This window comes from Zeugodacus cucurbitae, chromosome 6 (genome assembly GCF_028554725.1).
Source record: "Zeugodacus cucurbitae isolate PBARC_wt_2022May chromosome 6, idZeuCucr1.2, whole genome shotgun sequence".
In the NCBI taxonomy this organism is placed as follows: Eukaryota; Metazoa; Arthropoda; class Insecta; order Diptera; family Tephritidae; genus Zeugodacus; species Zeugodacus cucurbitae.
Genome location: NC_071671.1, coordinates 14,912,189 through 14,935,327, shown reverse-complemented (window position 1 = coordinate 14,935,327; position 23,139 = coordinate 14,912,189). Strand labels below are relative to the sequence as shown.

Below are 23,139 nucleotides of genomic sequence, written 5' to 3'. Positions count from 1 at the left end.
TAAATATTTATTTATTTAATTTATTTAATTTCAATCGAAAACTTGTGTGGAATTTTCAACATTATTTAAGTAACAATATATTTTTTTAAGATAGCAACCATATACTAATCAAATGTCATAATATTTAAAATAATAATAATATATATTGCAATATTTTTTATTTAGCAACCTCAGTAAGAAAACATATTTACGAGTATAATAATTTATAGACATTTATTATTAATGCTACTTTCGAATTCTAGGTTAATCGACTTTTATATAGTAATTCAATAAGTAAATCCTCAAGCAAATAAGAATATAAAGCTTAAAGGATTGGCTGAAAAAAAAACACAAATGAAATACACTGACGCAATGCACACAAGAGGAAAAAAGGCTTGCCAATTCATGAGAAAGTTCTAAATATTTTCGAAAATATATTTATATATTTGTGTTGTGAGAAGTAGTTTCTTCATAATAGTTACGTGACTACGGAGGTAAATGGACATAAAAACATTATAAGCCAATCAAAGCGAATCAAGTTAAAAAAAATAATGGCAATATTTGAGCAAATATGTAACGTATATATTAAATGCATACCCTAAAAAATATGGAATGCATATTAATAAAGTAAAGACTACGCCTACTTCTGTGGGCATCACTATCTAAATAGCTATCTGACATACAGAGTGAACACAAAAATCGATTGACACAAAAAGGGAGCGAAAATTAAACAAGCCAGCAAATGTATCCTTCAGAAATGGGTTGTTTATCATTATTATATACAATATACAGTGGAACTTCCTCTTCCATTCGAAGGTTTTTGGCGGATTATGGTGATTCGAGTTAGAGAAGTTCCACTGTATTTGTATAAATAAATTCGCATTTCTCTGTCTTAAAGATATAAATTTATGCTTCATAGATTATTTGTAATTGTTGTTGTTATAATAAAAGCATAAACTGGTAGGCAAAGCATTATAAAGGAGTAGCATTTCTGTGGAAGGTTGCGTCGGCTTTGCCAATTTTTTCCAAACATGCAATGGGTGTGCACCACGGACAGAAGGCGTTCAGCTTAAACCTTTACATATCGAGATAGTTGTCTCTGCCGGCATGTTGTACGCATTCTTACGTATTTATATTTATTGTGCGGTAGCAAGCATTACGTATTTTATTGCCGAATGGTTATTGCGCATACACTACTGGCAGTCGCTGGTGAAGCATTTTATTTATTCGGTGGCTTAATTGGCCATCTGTGTAGCCAATATTTGATTTGTGGCCTTTGCGCTCATCAGTTGAGCACACATTACACCGGAAGAAGATAGAGGTTGGTTCCGAACTCAGTTCATTAACTAAGGGATTTATGCAACAAATCACAATCGGGTTTGAACTAGAGTTATAGTGGGGATAAACCCGGAAGGCATTTCTATCCAAGTGCACAACTACCATACATTAAGTCGTTGGTTCGGTCCCAGCTCTTGTAAAATAATAAAGTAATTTTCGCCTAGAGAGAATTATTCCTCAAAAACTTCTTCGGTTGATATTGATTTACAGAGACGACGAAGTTTATAGTAGGACGTAATTTGTTCGATTTCGAAGCTAATACTTTTCAGCTTTAAACATTTTTTAATAAAAATTTAAATTTAGGTGTCATTTTCCTATTTTTAAGTAGATATTATTTTTTATAGTCCATTATCTACCAGTGCAATTAAATATTTTAACCTAATTTTGCTATTTGACTAGTGTTTCTTCTTAAATATTTTAATTAATAGTTCTTTCGCTGTGCTTTTCATTCATTTCTCATAAAATAAGTTTTATCTTTGCTTACCTATTTCCTCCCAGCATAAAATAGTGCATTCGTCTGCAAACAAATGAATAACATCACTTCGTTTGTTATCTGAAATTTAAACAAAATAACGGAAAAACACATGAGAATTTAATTAAACTCAAATTCAACGAAATTCAACTAAAACTTGATTTGTTCACTTGATTGAAAATGTTGAGTATAATCAAGGCAATCGTAACAGTAAACTAGAATAAGAGCCGAAATGCAGAGATATATGTACATATGTATGTATGTGCATTATGGGTAATCAACACATAGTTAATTTAAATGAAAATCTTTAGATAACAATAACATATTTGAGGCAGGCGAAAATTGGAAGGTAAAAAAGTATCAATTGAATAACTTTTTTATGTTTGCATATAGATAGGCCAAAATCAAGATGATACGTTGATCATATAATTACTCAAAATTAAGTAGGCTATTAAAATTTTAAAGAATTTATATAAAATAATAATTTAAGTATCCATTCACTGAATACTCGTAGCTGAATTCGATTTAGGTAAATTTTTTGTTAATTTATAGAGAAATTGTTTTAAAAGAAACCAGGACTTAACAAAGGGAGCAGAGAAGTGGCGAATAGAACATTGCTATAACAAGAAAATTTAACGGGTTGTTCATCAAACGGTTAAATTAAGGGAGAGTTTGACACTTTGAAGTAGTTGAATTTACTATATATTTCATTCACTTACTAATTCTCTGCAATTCTTATTCGGTTTATACATTATTTTTTATCGTCACTTAGCTTCTGATCTTTGCAATGACCCAAAATTAAATTTAATGGGAAATAAATTTAGCAAAAAGAAGAGAGCACAGCAATAATATAATACTTTTTAAACCTAATTAAAGAGAAATTAATTTCAGTTACAGATAAATTTAAAATTATAAAAATAATATCCATCATCTTATTTCATTATCTTCTAGCATTATCAATTCAATACACGAGCAAGAAAATAATTATTTCAACATTCTCAATATCTATGTATTTAATCTCCATTAATTCAATCTCTCACGACTTTAATTAAAAAACTTAATTATGATTTTGTTCTTTGATTCGCTGCCATATATTTCTTATTCCTTTTTACTTTTTTCTCTCAACTACAATAGATTATGAATGAACTTAATGAAGGTTAGTTAGAGATGAATTAAAGATTCAATTTTTTCTTTTTTGTAATCGTGTCAATATTTGCATCAGCAAGCGATTAACATTAAATAAATGGGCTGGCTGTTGTGAACGAAGAATGAAATGAAATTGTGAAAATTTGTGTACGTAAACGTTATTTAAGAAATAAAAGATTAAAGATTTTATAGGTATTTATAAGAAAATATATAAAGACACCTTTGAGTCATCAGATAAGTTCATACTCCTGATTTTTCTTGACTTGTTATTTTGAACCGCAAACATTTAGTTTAGCCTCATAAATCCTCATTTTTTGAGGAGCCGGATTTGAAGAAACTAAAATCAGGCATTATAAGACCCTCCTAGCTACCATTGCATTTCTATCATTCAACTTTTACTAGTACTCATAAGCTGAAGAAAATGTCTGAATGTGTGACCTCATCAAATCTCTGCAACATCTTACCAACTACAGTCTTCCATCGCCTCTGTCGTTTGGCATCAACGAGTCTTTTTGATACTATGACTTGGCAACTTATGTCCATATACATATATTTTGACTTAATCTCATCATGGTCGCGTGCATGAAGATTTTTTTTTCGTTTTTTTATTGTTTTTTGTCTTCTTGCTATTTAAGCCGACATGACTATAACTTTATGGAATTTCTAATAGGAAATATGCTAATTCGAACAAACTTTTTTCGCAGATGCTCCAATTTATGAATTTAGAGACACTTTGTGGTAAGAAATTGCAAAAAAAAATAATTTTTAAAGAGAAGCTCTTATGATGGTAATTAAAAATTATATAATATGACATTTATGAAATAATGTCCTTAATATAATAAAAACCGCCAAAAATAACTCAATTCTAGTATGTATTAACGAAAATTTCTATAACTCGAAGAGTTTTGTGGATTATGGTGCTTCGAGTTAGAAAAGTTCAGCTGTATTTTTAATTTTTTTCAAATACGGAGAATTATCTATCTGTTTATATTCAGCTATGAAGAGAAATCAATCAATAAAATGATTTGTCAAAACTGTGCGCTTTCACCAATGCCGCCATTTTTGATTCACTATTAAGTAGGGGGATGGGGTCATATGTAGAAGTTCACGCAAGTGAGTTAAGTTTCTGATCGCCATTCACTTGGGAGCGGCCAGGAACGATTCTTTTGCATATGACTCAAGCAGCTCACGACTTCCGGTTTTAGACCAAATATCCCCTGGGTAGCTAACAGACATCCGTTTGGAGGCGAGCTAAAGTGAGAAGGCGAAGCCCGCTTCTGCGGTTGTGCGTAGGGCTTGGGACCCACCACATAAAAAAATCTCCCCAATGAAAACAAATACCGAGCCTCGGATGAGAAACCCCACTTTTGATGACGACCCCTGCAAACGTACTAAGGATCATGATTTGAGGGCATGCACCTGGAATGTCCGGACTCTTAATTGGGATGGTCCAATAAGTGCGATGGACGGGACAAGGACGGAAGAAGGTGGGTCCTTGTGGCATCTACTACAGCGGCCATATAAAGGAGCCCAAATTTGGTGTTGGATTTGTGGTGGGAGAGAGACTACGTCGCCGAGTCCTGGCATTCACCCCGGTGGATGAACGTCTTGCCACAATCCGCATCAAAGCGAGGTTTTTCAACATATCGCTGATTTGCGCCCACGCCCCAACGGAAGAGAAGGACTATGTGACCAAAGATGCTTTCTATGAGCGCCTAGAATGCACCTATGAGCGCTGCCCCCGCCACGATGTCAAAATCGTGCTTGGCGATTTTAACGCCAGGGTGGGTAAAGAAGGTGTCTTTGGCACAACAGTCGGAAAATTCAGCCTCCATGACGAAACATCGCCAAACGGCCTGAGGCTGATCGACTTCGCTGGGGCCCGAAATATGGTTGTCTGTAGTACCAGATTCCAGCATAAAAAAATTCATCAAGCAACGCGGCTGTCCCCGGATCGAATCACTCGCAACCAGATCGATCATGTTGTGATAGATGGACGACATGTCTCCAGTGTTTTAGACGTGCGTACGCTTCGTGGTCCCAACATCGACTCGGACCACTATCTAGTAGCAGCAAAGATACGCACTCGCCTCTGTGCAGCAAAGAATGCCCGTCAACACACACAAGGAAGGTTCGACGTCGAAAAGCTGCAATCACAACCGACAGCCGAACGATTTTCTACTCGACTTGCACTCCTGCTCTCTGAGAGCACTCATCAGCATCTCGATATAAGGGAGCTGTGGAACGGCATCTCAAACTCATTGCATACCGCTGCAGCCGAAACAATTGGTCTCCGGCAACGCCAAAAAACCAGTTGGTACGATGAGAATTGTCGTTCCGCAGTGGAGAGAAAACAGACTGCCTACCTCGCAACGTTGCGATCGACCACAACACGTTCGGGGTGGGATAGATATCGAGAACTGAAGAGGGAAGCGAGACGCATTTGCAGACGTAAAAAGAAAGAGGCCGAAATGCGTGAGTATGAAAAGCTTGAAAAGCTGGCCGACATGGGTAATGCTCGAAAATTTTATGAAAAGATGAGGCGATTTACAGAAGGTTTCAAGACCGGAGCATTATCATGTAAGGACCGAGGAGGTAATCTGGTAACGGATGTCCAGAGCACACTTGGATTATGGAGGGAACACTTCTCCGGCGAAGAACTGATAAGGTGCATGCATCAGCTTCTTTGTAGAATATGGTCGGAAGAAAGCATGCCTGACGATTGGAATCTTAGTGTGCTCTGCCCAATCCATAAGAAGGGAGACCCCACAATCTACGCCAACTACCGTGGTATAAGTCTCCTCAATATCGCATATAAGGTTTTATCGAGCGTATTGTGTGAAAGACTAAAGCCCACCGTCAACGAACTGATTGGACCTTATCAGTGTGGCTTTAGACCTGGAAAATCCACAATGGACCAGATATTCACAATGCGCCAAATCTTGGAAAAGACCCGAGAGAGAAGAATCGATACTCACCATCTTTTTATCGATTTTAAAGCTACCTTCGATAGCACGAAAAGGAGCTGCTTTTATGCCGCGATGTCTGTATTTGGTATCCTCGCAAAACTAATACGGCTATGTAAGCTGACGTTGAGCAACACCAAAAGCTCCGTCAGGATCGGGAAGGACCTCTCCGAGCCGTTCGATACCAAACGAGGCTTCAGACAGGGTGACTCACTATCGTGCGACTTCTTCAATCTATTGCTGGAAAAAATAATACGAGCTGCAGAACTAAATAGAGAGGGTACAATCTTCTACAAGAGTGTACAGCTCCTGGCGTATGACGATGATATTGATATCATCAGAAGCAACAACCGCGCCGTTTGTTCTGCGTTTTCCAGACTAGATAAAGAAGCGAGGCGTATGGGTCTGGTGGTGAATGAGGACAAGACGAAATACCTCCTGTCATCAAACAAACAGTCAGCGCACTCGCGTCTTGGCTCCCACGTCACTGTTGACAGTCATAACTTTGAAGTTATAGATAATTTCGTTTATCTGGGAACCAGCATTAACAACACCAACAATGTCAGCCTCGAAATCCAACGCAGAATCACTCTTGCCAACAGGTGCTACTTTGGACTGAGTAAGCAATTGAAAAGTAAAGTCCTCTCTCGACGAACCAAAATCAAACTCTATAAGTCGCTCATTATTCCCGTCCTGATGTATGGCGCTGAAGCGTGGACGATGACAACATCCGATGAGACGACTCTTGGGGTTTTCGAGAGAAAGGTTTTGCGGCGAATACCGCAGACGATGGAACGATGAGCTGTACGATTTATACGACGACATTGACATAGTTCAGCGAATAAAAAGACAGCGGCTACGCTTGCTAGGTCATGTTGTACGGATGGAAGAAAACACTCCAGCTATTAAAGTATTCTATGCAGTACCCGCTGGAGGAAGCCGCGGAAGAGGACGACCTCCACTCCGGTGGAAAGACCAAGTGCAAAGTGACCTGGCTTCACTTGGTGTTTCTAGTTGGCGCCAAAAAGCAAAAAGGAGGAATGAGTGGCGCGCTCTGGTGGATTCGGCTATAATCGCTTAAAGCGGTTCCTACGCCAAATATATATATAATCTGTAGCTTTGGGAGGTTGCAAAGATCGGAAGCAAAGTGTCGATAAAAAAATAATGTATAAGCTGAATAAGAATTATAGAGAATAATTATGTGATTGAAATACATGGAAAATTCAACTACTTCAAAGTGTCAAACTATCCCTTAATCTAACCGTTTGAGTAACAATTTCTTCTTATAACAATGTTCTATTCGTCACTTCTCTGGTCCCTTAGTTAAGCTCTGGTTCCTTTTAAAACAATTTCTCTATAAATTAACAAAAAAATTACCTAAATCGAATTCAGCTACTTGTATTTAGTAAGTGGGTACTTAAATTATTATTCTATTTGAATTCTTTTAAATTTTGCCAGCCTATTTGCCTAATTTTGAGCAGTTAGATGACTTTGAAAGTATCACCTTGACTTTGTCCTTTCTTCATGCAAGTTAAAAATTAGAGATATTCAATTGATAACTTTCTAACTTCAATATCTTCCAATTTTCTCCTGCAATCCAATATATATATATATATATATATATTAAGTAGGTAGTAACATTAAATAATAATGAACAATAAACAATACATGTATTACCAAATACAAAGGTGATGACAAGCAAAAATTCGCTCCGCATGAGAAACGACTATCTTGCAAATATCGCAAGCGCCACCCACAGGGTCCACAGTAGCCAGTCAAGAAAAACTATTAGGCAAAGTTAGACAATAAAATTTAAGAGAAGAGAAATTTAAATGAAGCAGTACTCAAAACAATCTTTATGGATATATGTATCTATATAGTTTGTTTTTGGGTATTTATAGCATATTCGTAGTTATGTATTATATATAACTTAATAAAAACAACAATAACAAATTATATAAATATTATGCACATCATCATTTCCGAACGCCTTATTATATGCTTATGGAAGAGATTAGCCATCGCCTCTGGCGTCAAAATAGCACGCACACAGCGTCTTACTTAGCTTGAATGTAGGTGCGTGTACAAGCGGTCTAGTAAGTATATTAAATATTATTATCAATATTATTGTAGTTCATTAAACAATTTAACACGCCGTCATGGTAGGTCGGCAACGCGACAAGCCAACGTTGAGCAAGCGGCATATATGAGAGAGTGTGTGTGTAAGCCTACTGGCAGGCGTATGAGCTTGCAGACAGGCTGCTTGTAAGCTGCGCGGTGACCAACATTAAAATTGCGGCAAAACAGATTAAATAATGGAGCTCATCAACGTTTTTATACTCTCGCAACCTGTTGCAAAGAGTATAATAGTTTTGTTCACATAACGGTTGTTTGTGTCACCAAGAAATATAATGCCCGGTTTCACAGTTCGTACTTAAGTTGTGCCCACACAAAATCTTAGCTAAGCATTGTTGTTGACTGAGTAGTCATTTGCGTTTCACAGTCAATGCTTATTTTCTATAAAATTCTATTATGATATATGGCAGCACAATGAAAAACATTTGTTTACAAATACCATCTGACAAATTGAAATTATTGTTGATGAAAAATAAAATTCCGTCGAACAAATTTAGAATCTGGGAAATGATTGCAACTCGCAGGAAAGCATATAACCGTCATTGAATGCAAGAAATTCCAAAAAAATTTTCAGCAAATAATTTTTATTTTATTTTTTTGACAAAAAAGTCAATATTCAAAACAAAAATCAGCTGTTACTTAAGCACTGCTTAAGTCTCCCATTTTCAGTACTTAAGCAGAACTTAAGTATGAACTGTAAAACGCAATATTTCTGTTTTATCTTAAGCACAACCTAAGCACTGACTGTGAAACCGGGCATAAGAGTTAGATATGAGGTTATATATACATAAATGATCAGGATGACGAGTGGATTTGAAATCCGGATGTCTGTCCGTCCGTCTGTCCGTGCAAGCGATAACTTGAGTAAAAATTAAGATATCTTAATGAAACTTGGAACACATGTTCCTTGGCACCCTGAGGAGGTTGCTTTCGAAAATGGGCAAAATCGGTCCACCGCCAGGCCCACAAAATGGCGGAAACCGAAAACACTTAAAGAGCTATAACTAAGCCATAAATAAAGTTATGAAAATTAAATTTGAAACATAGGATCCCATTAGGGAGGGGCATATTTGGATGTAATTTTTGGGAGGTGGGCGTGGTCACGCCCTCAAATTGGTTTTTTGTACATATCTCGGAAACCAATATAGCTATATAAACCAAACTTTCTGCAGTCGGTTTGTTTAGCCACTTCTTAGTACAGTCCAAAATTGAAAGAAATCGGATAATAACCACGCCCACCTCCCATACAAAGGTTAGGTTGAAAATTACTAAAAGTGGGTTAACTCACTAACGAAAAACGGCAGAAATACCAAATTTCACATAAGAAATGGCAGATGGAAGCTGCACTTAGATTTTTTTACAAAATGGAAAATGGGCGGGGCGTCGCCCACTTATGGGTCAAAAATCATATCTCAGGAATTACTCGACCAATTTCAATGAAACTTGGTTTGTAATAGTTTCCTTACATCTCAATGATATGTTGTGAAAATAGGCCACATCGGTTCACAACCACGCCTACTTCCCATATACCAGAACTTTGAAGTGGACCTGAATCGTTTACATTACAATATATAAAGTAAGCACTAGTGAAGATATCGGTGCAGAATTTTGCACAAATACTATGTTTATAGTGTGGCAGCCCCATTCTAAAAATCGCCGAAATCGGACCATAGGTTTTTAAGGCCCATATATCGAACACGAGGACCTCGGTGCTTCTAGTCTAATATTATGGTTTCCAACTTTCAATGGACTTTATACAATATATATGACGAATACGTGGGTCAAATTGTGTATTACATAATATAAATAAAGTCAAATAAATAAATTGCGAGAGTATAAAATGTTCGGTTACACCCGAACTTAGCCCTTCCTTACTTGTTTGTTTTTGTTTCAGTTTTTTTCCTTTCCACTCGCTCTTTTTAGCATAGCCAACTAAGTAATTTTGCGAGTGCGTGTGTGTATGTGGTGCTTTTATGAACTTTGCCGCATAGTAGGCGTCTGCAGCCTCACTAATATTGTTGTTGTTGCCATTTCGCTAGTCACTTTAGAGCGCATTTAACATTTAAACGCAAGTGGCAGCCTTCCAGTGTGCGTGTCCAGCAACAACAATTTGTTGCTTAAAGTGCAGATCATAATCCAGCCAGTCCAATCATGAGGTTTCCTAATCAATCTCATCACTCGCAGCCTCGAACTGTGCTGGTACCACGTGCTACACTACCCAAACTTTATACTTACATATTCTCATACAAATTTTTTTTTGTTGTTTTAAGTGCTTTTTCGTTTTAATTTTTGCCAACTTTAATGCTTTGCTTGGGGCGTTTTGTTTATAAAGTTGTACTCATTCATAGTGGCGTTGAAAAATTGTCTGCCGTTTTGATTTATTTTCTAGTGCGTGCACTTAATGTGCGATTAATAGCTTTTGAAGGTCGAACAGATTTTAGGTGTGTGTAAAATGTGTTGTAGGCGTACAATAGTTGATACGCGTTTTGGCTGTTTAATGAGCAGTGATTAGGCTTCGTAATTAATGTTTTGGCTAGAAAAATTGGGCGTTCATAGGTACAAGCTTTTAAATTATAGTATTGCTTTGCCTGACGTGTGTGGTAAAGCAAAAAAAGCAAGAATAAAGGAAGACGAGCTTGGTTTAATAATACCGCAAAATGTTTAATGACTTAACGTAAGTAAATAAATGATTTTCGGAGTGACATATTTTTCGGAGTTATTTTCAAAACCATTGAAACTTTATATTCAAATCTGTAGACTTTTGGACAAAAATAATTTTTCGGAATTTTCCCAACCATTTTGAAATGGCAAATTACAGGAATAAGATTTTTCGAACTCAAATTAATTCCGGAGTAATGTTTTAACTCGTTTACGATTTGATCTGAAATACTTTTCGCTGATATTTTTTAAATCGACTTTCGAAATTAAAATAATTTTTTGAATTCCTTTCCCGATTACGAACGACAGATCACATATCAAATATAAATAATAAGAAAACTATTTTTTTTTAATAACAAATTTTCGGAAACTATGAAATAGAACTTAATTAAAAAATAAGTCTGAAATCTTTATCCTTAAATGCGGATTAAGCCAATTCATGTAGTAGTGTTCTGAACTCTAATATACTTTCGGAGTAGTTTTATAGATAAATTAAAAGAGAAAACTTTTATGAAAAAAAATATCGGATAAAATTGTTTCTGATTGCCTTAAGAAATTATTATTCTCTTTTACCTTTAAAGATAAAATAAAAAATTTATATACAAGTATGTATATACAATATACATATATATATATTTTTTTGATTTTTATCATCATTACCGTTTTTTTAAACACTCAAAAAACTTCAAAAACGAAAAATAAGTAAAATGTTTCATCATAACTTTCACATCATCCGACAATTTATGCAACCATCACTTCAATTATTTTTTCACCACCGCTCCATGAAAGGCGGTTTCTTGTCCACTCATTGTTATGTATGATTAATGATTTTTTCTGACGTAGAGCGCATTTTTCAAATCAAAATACTCTGCTTGCCACAAAATAAAATAACAGATGATTAGTGGATGGAGCAGCAGACATATGGTGCATGTGGCATGCAACGAAGTACTACGAAAAGTGATATAAGGATGATGCAGAGGGCAGCGGAGATCTGGCAACCGGTGACTTGAAAAAGGTTTTTTATTTTATATATAATAAACAATGCCAACAACAACGTAAAGCTATAAAATGTTTTATCATATTTTTTTCTTGGAATTCAATCTCTAAACTCATTCAAAACATCGCACCAAAGCGCCGGTAGCCATGAAAGATGCGCTATGCCAGAACCGAATAGTTGAATGCAATAATTCAATGTGCAGTAGTCGTTGTCATGCAGGTTCTCTTAGCGCAGGTACCCTCCACCTTCGCCTAATAAGAAAAAATACGCTCTTTCATTATGCTGGGAAGCACATAATTGTTGAAGATGCCTCGGCATCTATAAAGATGCTGCCGTCAACTAAAACGAAAAGTTGTGCATAAGAAGAAAGCAAAATCATGCCGCAAGCAAGCAACTCCAACTGCTGGTCAAGTTGAATAACTCCAATTAAATTTTTTTTTATTGTTGTTGCAGGCGCCTATAACACCTGCAGTTTAGCTGCACTGTGGTTCATTGAATTTATTCTGTATAGGCGGACAACTGAATAAATTTGTATGTATATAAATAGGTATGTTTAGACATAAATCCAATTTTAACTATGTATTTTAATTTATTTCAATCTGCCACATAATGCTTGCTATAACTTCATTTATTTACGAATTATGAGTTTATATTGTTTGCTATAATAGTTGTTTATTTTTAGCGACGGTTTTCGTGGGCCAAATCCAAGAATGAAACCAATTTAAATTCACAATCCCGTCATAAATTTAGAATTTCCGATGGTGTACGCAACAATGCATTGTGAATTTTAAGCGGTTTTGTTGATGTTTTGTTTGCGCAAGTTAGAACAAAGTGAATCCTTAATTTTCGGAGTCAACTCCAAATTCTCGGAGTACATATATTTTTGAAGCTAGTTATAACTGACGTGCTTTTTTGTAATAGTCGGAGTCGCAGTTTTAGTTAAATTATTTATAATTTTCAAATAACTGTAATAGAAGTTGAGCGCATTTTCATATTCGCATTAAAAAAATTATTCGAAAATTTTGGGCGTAACAAATTGTTTTCAGAATTTCGATAAATTATCGAATCGAAGAAACAACTGGTATTATAATATAAAATAATTAAGATTCTGATTGTCTCATTTTGAAACACTCATACAAATACAAGAGGGCTTACTTATATAGAGAAGAGTAATACAGTGAAAGATGTAAACAAAAATAAGATTTGTAAAAAAATAGAATAATTATAAAACCTATGAAAGATATAAAACCATTAAATGAGTAAGTCAGAATAACCGAATTCGTTTATTGTGAATCTGATAAATTTACTGTAAAAGCCATATTAACTGCAAACAGAGACAACAAACGATTCCTAACCGAAATGTATTTTCATATTTACCATTACAACAATCACACAATGAAGCTTAACAATACCAAAGAGCCCTACAAATTCCAGGGGTTACTGACAATTTCATGCCTTGCCAAACACAATTTCAAACTCTTACAGATAATTGGTTACTGAATGATGCTTGAATAAAGGATATTTGAACATATGTGTGTAACTCTCATCAATGATGTTAAAAAAGTACTGAGGAGTAGGTAACTCTATAGGAAATTCATTTAATGCTTTTTACTATGACATTTCTTTAGTTGCCGGGAATCTGTACTGAAAATGAGCCACACGTCTTATATTAACAATATTATTGAAAAGAAGCTTAATTTGAGTCCCCTTTCGCCCCTTACATTTAACTTTTATACTCTCACAACATGATGCACAGAGTATAATAGTTTTGTTCACATAACGGTTGTTTGTGTCACCAAGAAATCAAGAAATAAAACTGCTAGATATGGGGTTATATATACATAAATGATCAGGATGACGAGTGGATTTGAAATTCGGATGTCTGCCAGATAGCGAACATGTTGAACTCTGCGCCTAAGGATAAATTTTAACCGAAAATATGGGTAAATCTCTCAGATAATTTAATGTAATTCAGAGGAAATTGTTTTCTTCCAATAGTGTATCTCTGTTCCAAAAATTATTAAAATCGGGTCACAACATCTCCTAGCTCCCATATACATAATTATAGGTTTTTCAAAAATGCAGTATTGGATATAGTGTACCCTGCTGGTGAAAATGAATGAAATCGGTTCAGGAATTACCTCAGCCCTGATATCTATATAAGACGATTTTCGTTATTCTATTAAACTTTATGCCGAATTTATGGGTAAATTTGTGCGTTATCTTAATAAAATTTCTTCAATCAATTGCGAGAGTATAAAATGTTCGGTTACACCCGAACTTAGCCTTTCCTTACTTTTTTCAGCTTTCTCTACGGGTCTAGATCGAACGGGTCTATTATCGAAGAGAACCCTATGCACAACAGATTATGTGCTCCGCAGGGTCTGCTGTAAACATTTCCGTATGTATCTATATAAGAAACACCTTAACTTATGACGATTTTTAAATGTTATAACTGGCTGCCAGACCACAGTACCAAATGGAGCTTTACTTAAGCACCCAAATTGTTGCATGCTTCAAGGAGCAAATTAGCATGTGAAAAGGATGAGTAGCAAATGAGCACAAGGATAAGTCTGAGCATGGTTGAGCCACATGAATTTGTGTGTGACGGACAACAAAGTTGAAAAAACGTAAGATAAAAATGTTGCAGGCAACACTATATTAGAATTAGAGAGATATTTGTTATTATTCACCGGTGTTAAGACTAGCTGTGTCAAATATTTCTTACCGCTGGTGGGGGAAAATAAGTGATAGTCTAGCCTTATTGAGAAATTATTTCATTCTAGTTTTATTTTCATTTTGTCACTGCTTAAATACAATTTTTGAATATATCTTAAGAAAAAACATCTATGTGTATGTGTGTATGTCTATATGTATATTTTATATGTTGCACGATAAGGGGTTATTTCAAATGCACACAAGCAATTGCCCAAATGTATTTTTATAACCAATAGGTTATCTTGTGCATACATATAAATATGTTTGTTTATTAATAGTTGAGTGCATGCGTGTTGCATATAGATGCATGTGTGCCTCATATAAATGTATGTGTGTTGCATGTATGCGTGCAACATATAATGTATGCTTGTTGCATATTAATGCATAGATGTTTATGTGTTTATTTATGTATACAAATTTATGTTTTTATATGTAGCTCCTCGGATTTGCTAAGGCATAAAAGAATGCTTGTTCAATGATATTTGAACATATTGCCGAGGGAAAGAAATTATTATTTAAGATTAGTGGACTGTATAAATTTTATAAATATTGAATAATATTAATTTTAGTACGTTGTTGCTGATCTTCTCAAGGCCTTCTCGCAGCTTTCTCTGCTCTTCTTTGTCGTAAGTTTACTTATTTGAAGAGTAGTTAGTTGGTCTTCTGCAATTTCCTTTATGGTTTTCACGATCGGGTCCAGCTTCGGATTGATGTCGCTTTGCATTTTATATATTTGTATGTCGCTTGAAGTAATGTCTTCGAATGTTGTAGTACAGTAGTTGGTGTCCCCGCATATTAATAACGTTGAAAGTTTGCATGTTTGATCGGTAACGCCAGCTTCCCACATTTCTCCAAAATGTGGGTCTGCCGGAGGAGAAAAATGCCAAGTTATTTGCTCATTGGCGAGAATATTGCTCTCGACTTCTTGATCTCCAGTTTCATTTTTAATTTTATGAATGTCTACATCTGGGGTTTCAACCACTTCAGTTGATTTTTCCTCAAGAGTAGGGTGTTCAGTAGTCTCTTCCTGTATTTTGTTTTCTGTAATTTTGTTTTCGTTCCTTTCTTTCTCTTCTTCTTCTTCTACTTTAGTTTTTTTAACCAATTCATTTGCAGAAGATAGAGAGAATTTTGGAAGTATTATAAAATCTTCTTCTTCTACTTTCTTATCTTCAACTAATTTAGTTGGTCTCTTCTTAGTTTTAGAAAATAGATTGAGATTTGGAAGGATTATAAATTCTTCTTCTTCTGAATCACTTGTTTTAACAAATTTAGTTCGTTCAACTTCAGAAGATAGGTTTGGAGATAGGTTTAATTTATTTTTTAAATTTGGAATATTTATCAATTCCTCTTTTTCTTTTTGTATTGGTTTTGTTTTAACCAGCTTTGTTGTGGTAGATGAAGAGAATTTTGGAATTATTATAAATTCTTTATCCAAATTACTTCGAAAAGTATTTTTTGGCTCTTCTTGTTGTGATTGTCGATTAAAATAACAAAGCTCTTGAAAAAATTCATCACCTATTTGATCGTATATGATTTCAATTTCTTCATTGAAATCTAATTCGTTTTTCATCTTCTGAATATCATTGTATAATGATTGCAAATAGCTTAGTTGATAATTCTTTATCGTTAATTCTAAACTTAGATTTTCCATTTTATTTTTGAAGGTTTCAATTTTCCTCATGATCATGGACGTTTTTCGATCCAGATATTGGTATTTAGGTTCAGTCTTCCACATTTTGTAGAACCTTATTGCTATATTCTCGCGACAAAAATTGTTGTTTTTATATTGTTAATATGCGGGAATATGCACCCGTCTTACAATTATTTTTTTATTTTGCCTGAATTATAAACAGGGCTTTAATGTTGCCTGTGTAAATAACAGGTCTTTTTATTTTGCCTGTCTAACTAACAGGGCTTTTTATGGTGCCTGTATAAATAACAGGACTTTTTATTTTGCCTGTATGACTAACAGGGCTTATATTTTGCCTGTATTAAATTCAGGACTTTTGTTTTGGCTGAGCTCTTTCATAGGCTCGATAGGACCAATGTAAGAAACATCCGGCCTACAAATTTTTATAAAACAATGTAGTTTCTAACAAACCTTACCGCTGGTGGGGGGCAATGATAGACTTGCATTGAGTGAGAATTTAATTCATTCTCAAATGTTAAAACTAGCTATTTCAAATATTTCTTACCGCTGGTGGGGGAAAATAAGTGATAGTCTAGCCTTATTGAGAAATTATTTCATTCTAGTTTTATTTTCATTTTGTCACTGCTTAAATACAATTTTTGAATATATCTTAAGAAACTAATTATATGTGTATGTGTGTATGTCTATATGTATATTTTATATGTTGCACGATAAGGGGTTATTTCAAATGCACACAAGCAATTGCCCAAATGTATTTTTATAACCAATAGGTTATCTTGTGCAAACATATAAATATGTTTGTTTATTAATAGTTGAGTGCATGCGTGTTGCATATAGATGCATGTGTGCCTCATATAAATGTATGTGTGTTGCATGTATGCTTGCAACATATAATGTATGCTTGTTGCATATTAATGCATATATGTTTATGTGTTTATTTATGTATACAAATTTATGTTTTTATATGTAGCTCCTCGGATTTGCTAAGGCATAAAAGAATGCATGTTCAATGATATTTGAACAACCGGCATGTGCAAAGGGTGTAAATATTTCAGAGAGAGCTTGAAAACAGCTGTAAGAGAACTAGAGAGAAACCAATTTTCGCGCCAAAGTCCTTTATCGATTTTTAGCAGCGGCGCTGTTAGAGTCATCAAATTCAGTCAGCTTCGCAGTCTGACATTGATTATAGGCAGAAATAAAGTAAACATAACATAACGGAGGAATAAACAAGTGCAAGAAATCTTAGAGAGTGAACAGAGAGGCCAAACATGCCGAAAAGTAACAGCAGACACATTCAGTTGCTGACAGTTTACAGCGCTGCATTAAAAATACAACAACAACAAATATTTAAGAGTCCTATTACAGTTATTATTACGAATGACGACTCTGACAGATAAACCAGCATAAAATGACTTACATATAAACATAGCTTTAATATAAACAACGGCAAAAACCTACTTGTTTTCCTATGCGCAACCGGAGCCGGGAAGCAGAATATAATGAGGAGAAGAAACATGTACTTCACAGACGTTGTATGTGTCATGCTGAAGACAAAAATGATAAACATACCAAAGACGGAACCTCCACGACAATTCCGTTGTCAATTTTCTTTATTTGTTCTCTAATTTTTTTCTCTTTTCTCACTTTTTTTCTTCGAACTTTTTGAATTTGATTACATAGACAGTTTAATTATTTGATAGATAAGCATTAAATTAATAAGATATATATATTTGAACAACAAAAAGTCGTCCCACGGACGTTGAATTTTCACCATAAATTGCTAATATAGCACTAACATAATAGAAACCAATGCTTGTCCAATCCGCTGCTCACATTCTTTAACCTTAATATTTCATTTTTATAATTTTTTCTGACATGCACAAATTCCATTTCCACTGATAAAAGATTTAATTTTTATTGAACCAATTAAATCGAGTTATAAACAGTCAAAGAATTGTCTCATATTGTTTGCGGTTGATAATCAGTTCCGATTCATTCCTACCACAGCGGATGGCCAAGAAATTAAGATTACCATATTAGATGACAATAGACATTTATTTACATTCACACACGCGTACATACTTTATTAGCGTTTTGTTTTGAACCGCTTTTTCGCCAGCCGCTTTGCATGTTTTCTTCCACAAATTCGCGTCGCACGCAATCTTCAGGTCGCTTTATGAAAATTATTTGGTTAATTTCTTTTTTTCACTTTTCGCTTTTCACTCGCCACACATTATACACTCGCGCTATGCTCTTCAATGGCCAATGCGATATCAATAATCACAATTTTTTATACAATTATGTATATTAAGTGATTTTTTGTTAACACTAGCAATTCACTCACTGTTCCTTAGCACGACACGCACGAAAAAATTAACAAAAAAAATTACAAGAACATAAAAACAAAATATGAAACCATAAATTTTTTCATAACCCAAAAAAGCCTTTTTTTGCGATATTTCAGCACTATGGTTTACCATTTATTTATTTATTTTTATACATATATCAGATTTCCGATAAAATTTTTGTTTTTGATGCAACGCAATAACAGGACGACAATCAACGCTGTATTTTGAACAACGAACGAACGCGGATAACGGCGAAATGAAGACTGGACTGCATGCGCGCTGCAAAGGTAACCAAACTGCAAAAGCTAAGTCAACAGCAAAGCAAAGTCAGCAGCAGCAGCGCAAAATTTATTTGAAAAAGCACAGCAAGCAGCGCAAGACGCAGCAGCGCTCATTTGGCAAAAACAGTGTCGGTGGAGACACTTGCTGGGGCGGCTGACGTCGACGTTCACGATTGCGCTGACGCCACATTGGCTGTTAACGCGCAGCTCACAGACGATTAGACCGATGTTGTTTGCCATTATGCGATTCCGTAGGATCAGTCGCTCGTTTGGGTTGAGGGTTGGGTAGAAACATGTTCGTTTGCTCGAAGCAAAATTTTTTTAGCCAATTTTTTCAACCAATTGGTAAAAAAAGAATTAACGATGCATTAAGTCGGCTGCAAATGCTACATTTCATAGAATTTATTGAGTAAAACACGGTGGATTTTAAAAGTTCTCCAGTGTTAACCTCATGAAGAAAGAATGGAACCAAGAAGCTAGATCACAGCTAATTTCATTAAACTGGTATAGCTACTGTGATCGAACTAAAATCAATGAAATGCTAGTGCGGTCGCAATTCACAGAATTCACTGTTTTCTGTTCACTGTTAATGGAACACTAAACGAAATAACAACAGCAATTACATCTACAAGGTGTACGCATGCGCTGAAATAAATTTAAATTGAGATTTTATGATAATGTGTGTACTTTGGTGCTCTTATTATATTTATGTATTGCTCCCATTTTTGCTACCAGCAGCATTGTTCTGTTGCAACAGTCCACAATGGACTAGATGCAAATTTCGCTTTTTTTCGCAAACTTTTTTTCTTTTTTTATTCTATTAAAGCATATGAACGTGCGCCTACAAGGAGTCTTCACCAGTGGGTTTCCTATGCAAGCGATCACGCAGACAATTTCGGTTATTCCATTTTATTCAGCGACCTGCTTCGCTTCCTCTGCGTCTACTCAGATAGTTATATCCCATTGAGTATTCAGTTTCGGCGGCTAGTTGGTGCGCCGCTGTGTTTTCATTGTGTTTTCAATTCGATTGCCGCTACTATTTAGTTCTTTATTATAAGTACCGATCGTCTGCTGTTAACTAGCTCCTGCTTCCGCACCTTGTACTCCTTCGCCTGTTCTCTTTCTTGTCCTGACGAGCTTATACCCGAGGGTCACTACTTCGAAAATATTCAACAGCAAAAGTTTGGTTACATTCATTGAATGATAATTGCAATTTGTATTCCAGCGAAGCCCTGGATTCTAGATGCAACAGATGCAAGACAAAACTTTAGTTTCTATCCCCCTGATTATGGATCCCTTGTTTCATATGTCACCCACATAATCAAAAGATGGTTCTCTACCACTTCGTAAATTTCAATAGGATTCTTGTGATGGAGTAAAGAAATGTAGTTTGCGTTCGTACCTCAACTTCGTTACACGCTAACAGTGTTGGGTTTTATTATCGTAGATATCCTGCTGTTTTCATTGTTATTGCAGTACTTGCGTCGAGATAACAGACGTTGTTGTTGCTGCCACTGTTATTCCGTTTTCATGCAGCTTCCGAATCAATTCAATTGTTTTCGCAATTTCACAGAATTTCTTCTGTGCCTTCGCCACAGAATGTTGCGCCAACCAACCGATTTTCGTATCTCATTTTGTTTGCTTTTTATGATGCTCATCTATGGTGTTGTTTTTGCAATGTTATTGTTGTTATTACTTGATGTTGTATTGTGATTGCGATAGTTGATATCCTAGTCTAGCTGGAATTTATGAATTTCAATTTCGCATTCTGCGTGTAGGAAGCAGGCTAGAAGAATTTGCGGTGAAGTGATGCGGGAGGCAAATAATGAGAAATATGCGAATTATTGGTTTTGGGAGGTTTGTTGACGATGAATCAAAATTGACAGTTATTACTAAGCACCGAAGCTTATTAACACTAAACTAAGAATTAAAAAAAAAATAGGAAAATAGAATACTTGGCATACGAAAGATACTTTCTGCCTGTGTTCATGGATACGATGTAGACGATATCTTCCGTCAGGAAAACAATGTAATTATCGAAACGCGCTTGAAACACACATAGAATTCTTCCAGCAAACGTTATGATCTATGTATAGAATTTAAAAGATAGATATATAGCGAAAGAGAGAGAGAGAGTGTGAAAGAAAAAGAGAGGGGAAATAAAAGTCTACAAAAACCTTCAATGTTCTTAAACCATTACCTTTTCATTATGATAAACTTCTTGAGTTTAACGAACTTAAAACAGTTGCCCAGGGTAGAAAATGAATTCAAAGTCTTTAGTTCCACTCTCGGCTAGACTTTAATATTGATCTACAAAAAAGCAGAGACAACATCAAGTCTACTAAGATTTGCGACGTTGAAATGAGGGTGCTCTCTCCATCACCTCGAAATGGTATAGAATTGATTATTCTTCAGAATCAGAAACAAAATAAAATGCCTTTGGTAATTGCTTTCATACTATCCCCATAGTAATTCCCATTACTATGTACACAAAAGTATAAGCAATACAATCAAATCAATCAAATATCCACTTTCTTAATCAAAGTTTATGGGTAAAAAAAAGATTAGTTCTCATGGCAATATGTAATTGAGTAAATACTGATAAGGTGGATGTGGTACTACATATGATATGTACATATATAATAGATAAGAATATTTGTGTCATTGCACTAATTTCAACGGTTACGTTTACTATTTATAACTATCCACACTTTGCTACGCTAATAAATTACTTTTATTTACTTACCATTATACGTTTTCTTCGAAGTTCTGATAAGATTAGGACTCTAGTAAATTTGTTTATTTGGTTTCTTATCGCCGCTCACTTGCCAGCCCAATCTGGTGCTCCCTTTATGACTAACGTAACGTAAGAGTATACATAAATAACTGCTTTGTGCTATATTTAGAGAGTCATATATTGAATAGAGACTTTATCTAATGGCACATACCTTGCGTAATATTAAATTCCTGTGCGTGGATATTACTTTATTAAAATTTAAGTGCTGAGTTATTCAGTTTGACTTAGCAGTTCGTTGACGAAAGACGTGTGTGTCCACTGGGAACTCCAGCTCTGAGACCCTACGAGGCAGTACCGAAAAATGTGATTTCTCTTAATTCTTGGGTGAGTAATTTTAAAGAAAAGTGTGAAGAATACGTAAAGTTTTCATTTTAGAGTAGTACGAAATGTAGGAGCAGATTTTGGGTAGAAAAATGTGTTAAAGTTCAGCGATACATTTAGGAATGTGAGAGAGTTATACGGAAAAAATAAATGAACAAATGTGCAGATAACGACTAAAAAGCTCAGTTATTTTACGTCCAAGACAACTAGCCTAAATAGAAATACGACTTCTAAGCAGACTTCTGATAATGTGATTTGTGTATAAATAAGATCCAACTATAGACGATCGGCCATAGAATCGTATCTAACCTATAGTTGTCAAGCTTGTAGAGGTGAAGTATAAATTACATCAGTAGAACCAGATCTTGGTTAATAAGTAGTCAACTTGGCGGTTTTTACAGGATATTCCGCATTCTGATTACTGCAATATATTTTTATAAAAGAACACATTGCACGGATTACTTTCATTTATTGATTCAATTAAAATAGTTATAAGGTAGTTATAATGATTTGGAGGAACTAGAGATGATTCGAATTTTCTATTAGCTATTAACTTTGTTTTCAGTGATCTACAACTTGGCCCAGTAGATTTCACAAAACGTGTGTGACACGGTTCAAATGGATTTGGCAACACCTCATCGAAACTGCGGTTTAACTCAACAAATTTCTAAAAGTCTGAATTAACAGCTAAGCGCCTGTTATTTCTTTTTTTTCAAATTCCGATCTCCAGGACATTGTAAATAAACATGAATTATAATGCATCCCTAAAAGTTTTTAAATACGCTTGAGAGATCGAGAATGTTTGCGCTAACAAGAAATCTACAAAAGTTTAAAATATTCTGAACATTATTTTATTTCCTTCTTGCTAAGAATGCACGTTTCTTATTGATTCTTAAAACCTTTGAAATAACACTAAATGAGCTTTGTTGATAAACCTTTTTAACTTTTTTGATTTTCGAACACGACTCGGATGATTTATCGTAAAATTCTGCGTTCATAGTCGACAATTAATATATCCTTGCCGAAGAACGAAGCAACCGCAAAAATTGGGCTTCGTAACTCAGCTGCCAGTGATTTAAATAATTTGAATAGTTGACAAAATACTATATATGATAATATGTATACTGACAGAGCTTAACTTAGAAGTTGACGATTATATTCCTGACATTGTCAACATATTTTTGTAACTCAAGTCGTTAAGTCTTTTCGATAAATTTATCAACAGCAAACATAGTTGACAAATACTACGTATATACTTAGCATACATATTTAAAAAGATTGAGATTAAGAGTTGACGTTTATATTCCTGCACATTGTCAAAATGTTAT

General features: G+C 35.0%; 1 long non-coding RNA gene across 1 annotated transcript; it reads left to right on the top strand.

Moving 5' to 3' along the window:
- Window positions 1-21,516: 21,516 nt before the first annotated feature.
- Window positions 21,517-22,754, top strand: LOC128922817 (uncharacterized). Its single transcript, XR_008472006.1, has 2 exons — window positions 21,517-21,814; window positions 22,377-22,754. It is a non-coding gene; the product is annotated as an uncharacterized LOC128922817 (long non-coding RNA).
- Window positions 22,755-23,139: the final 385 nt, after the last annotated feature.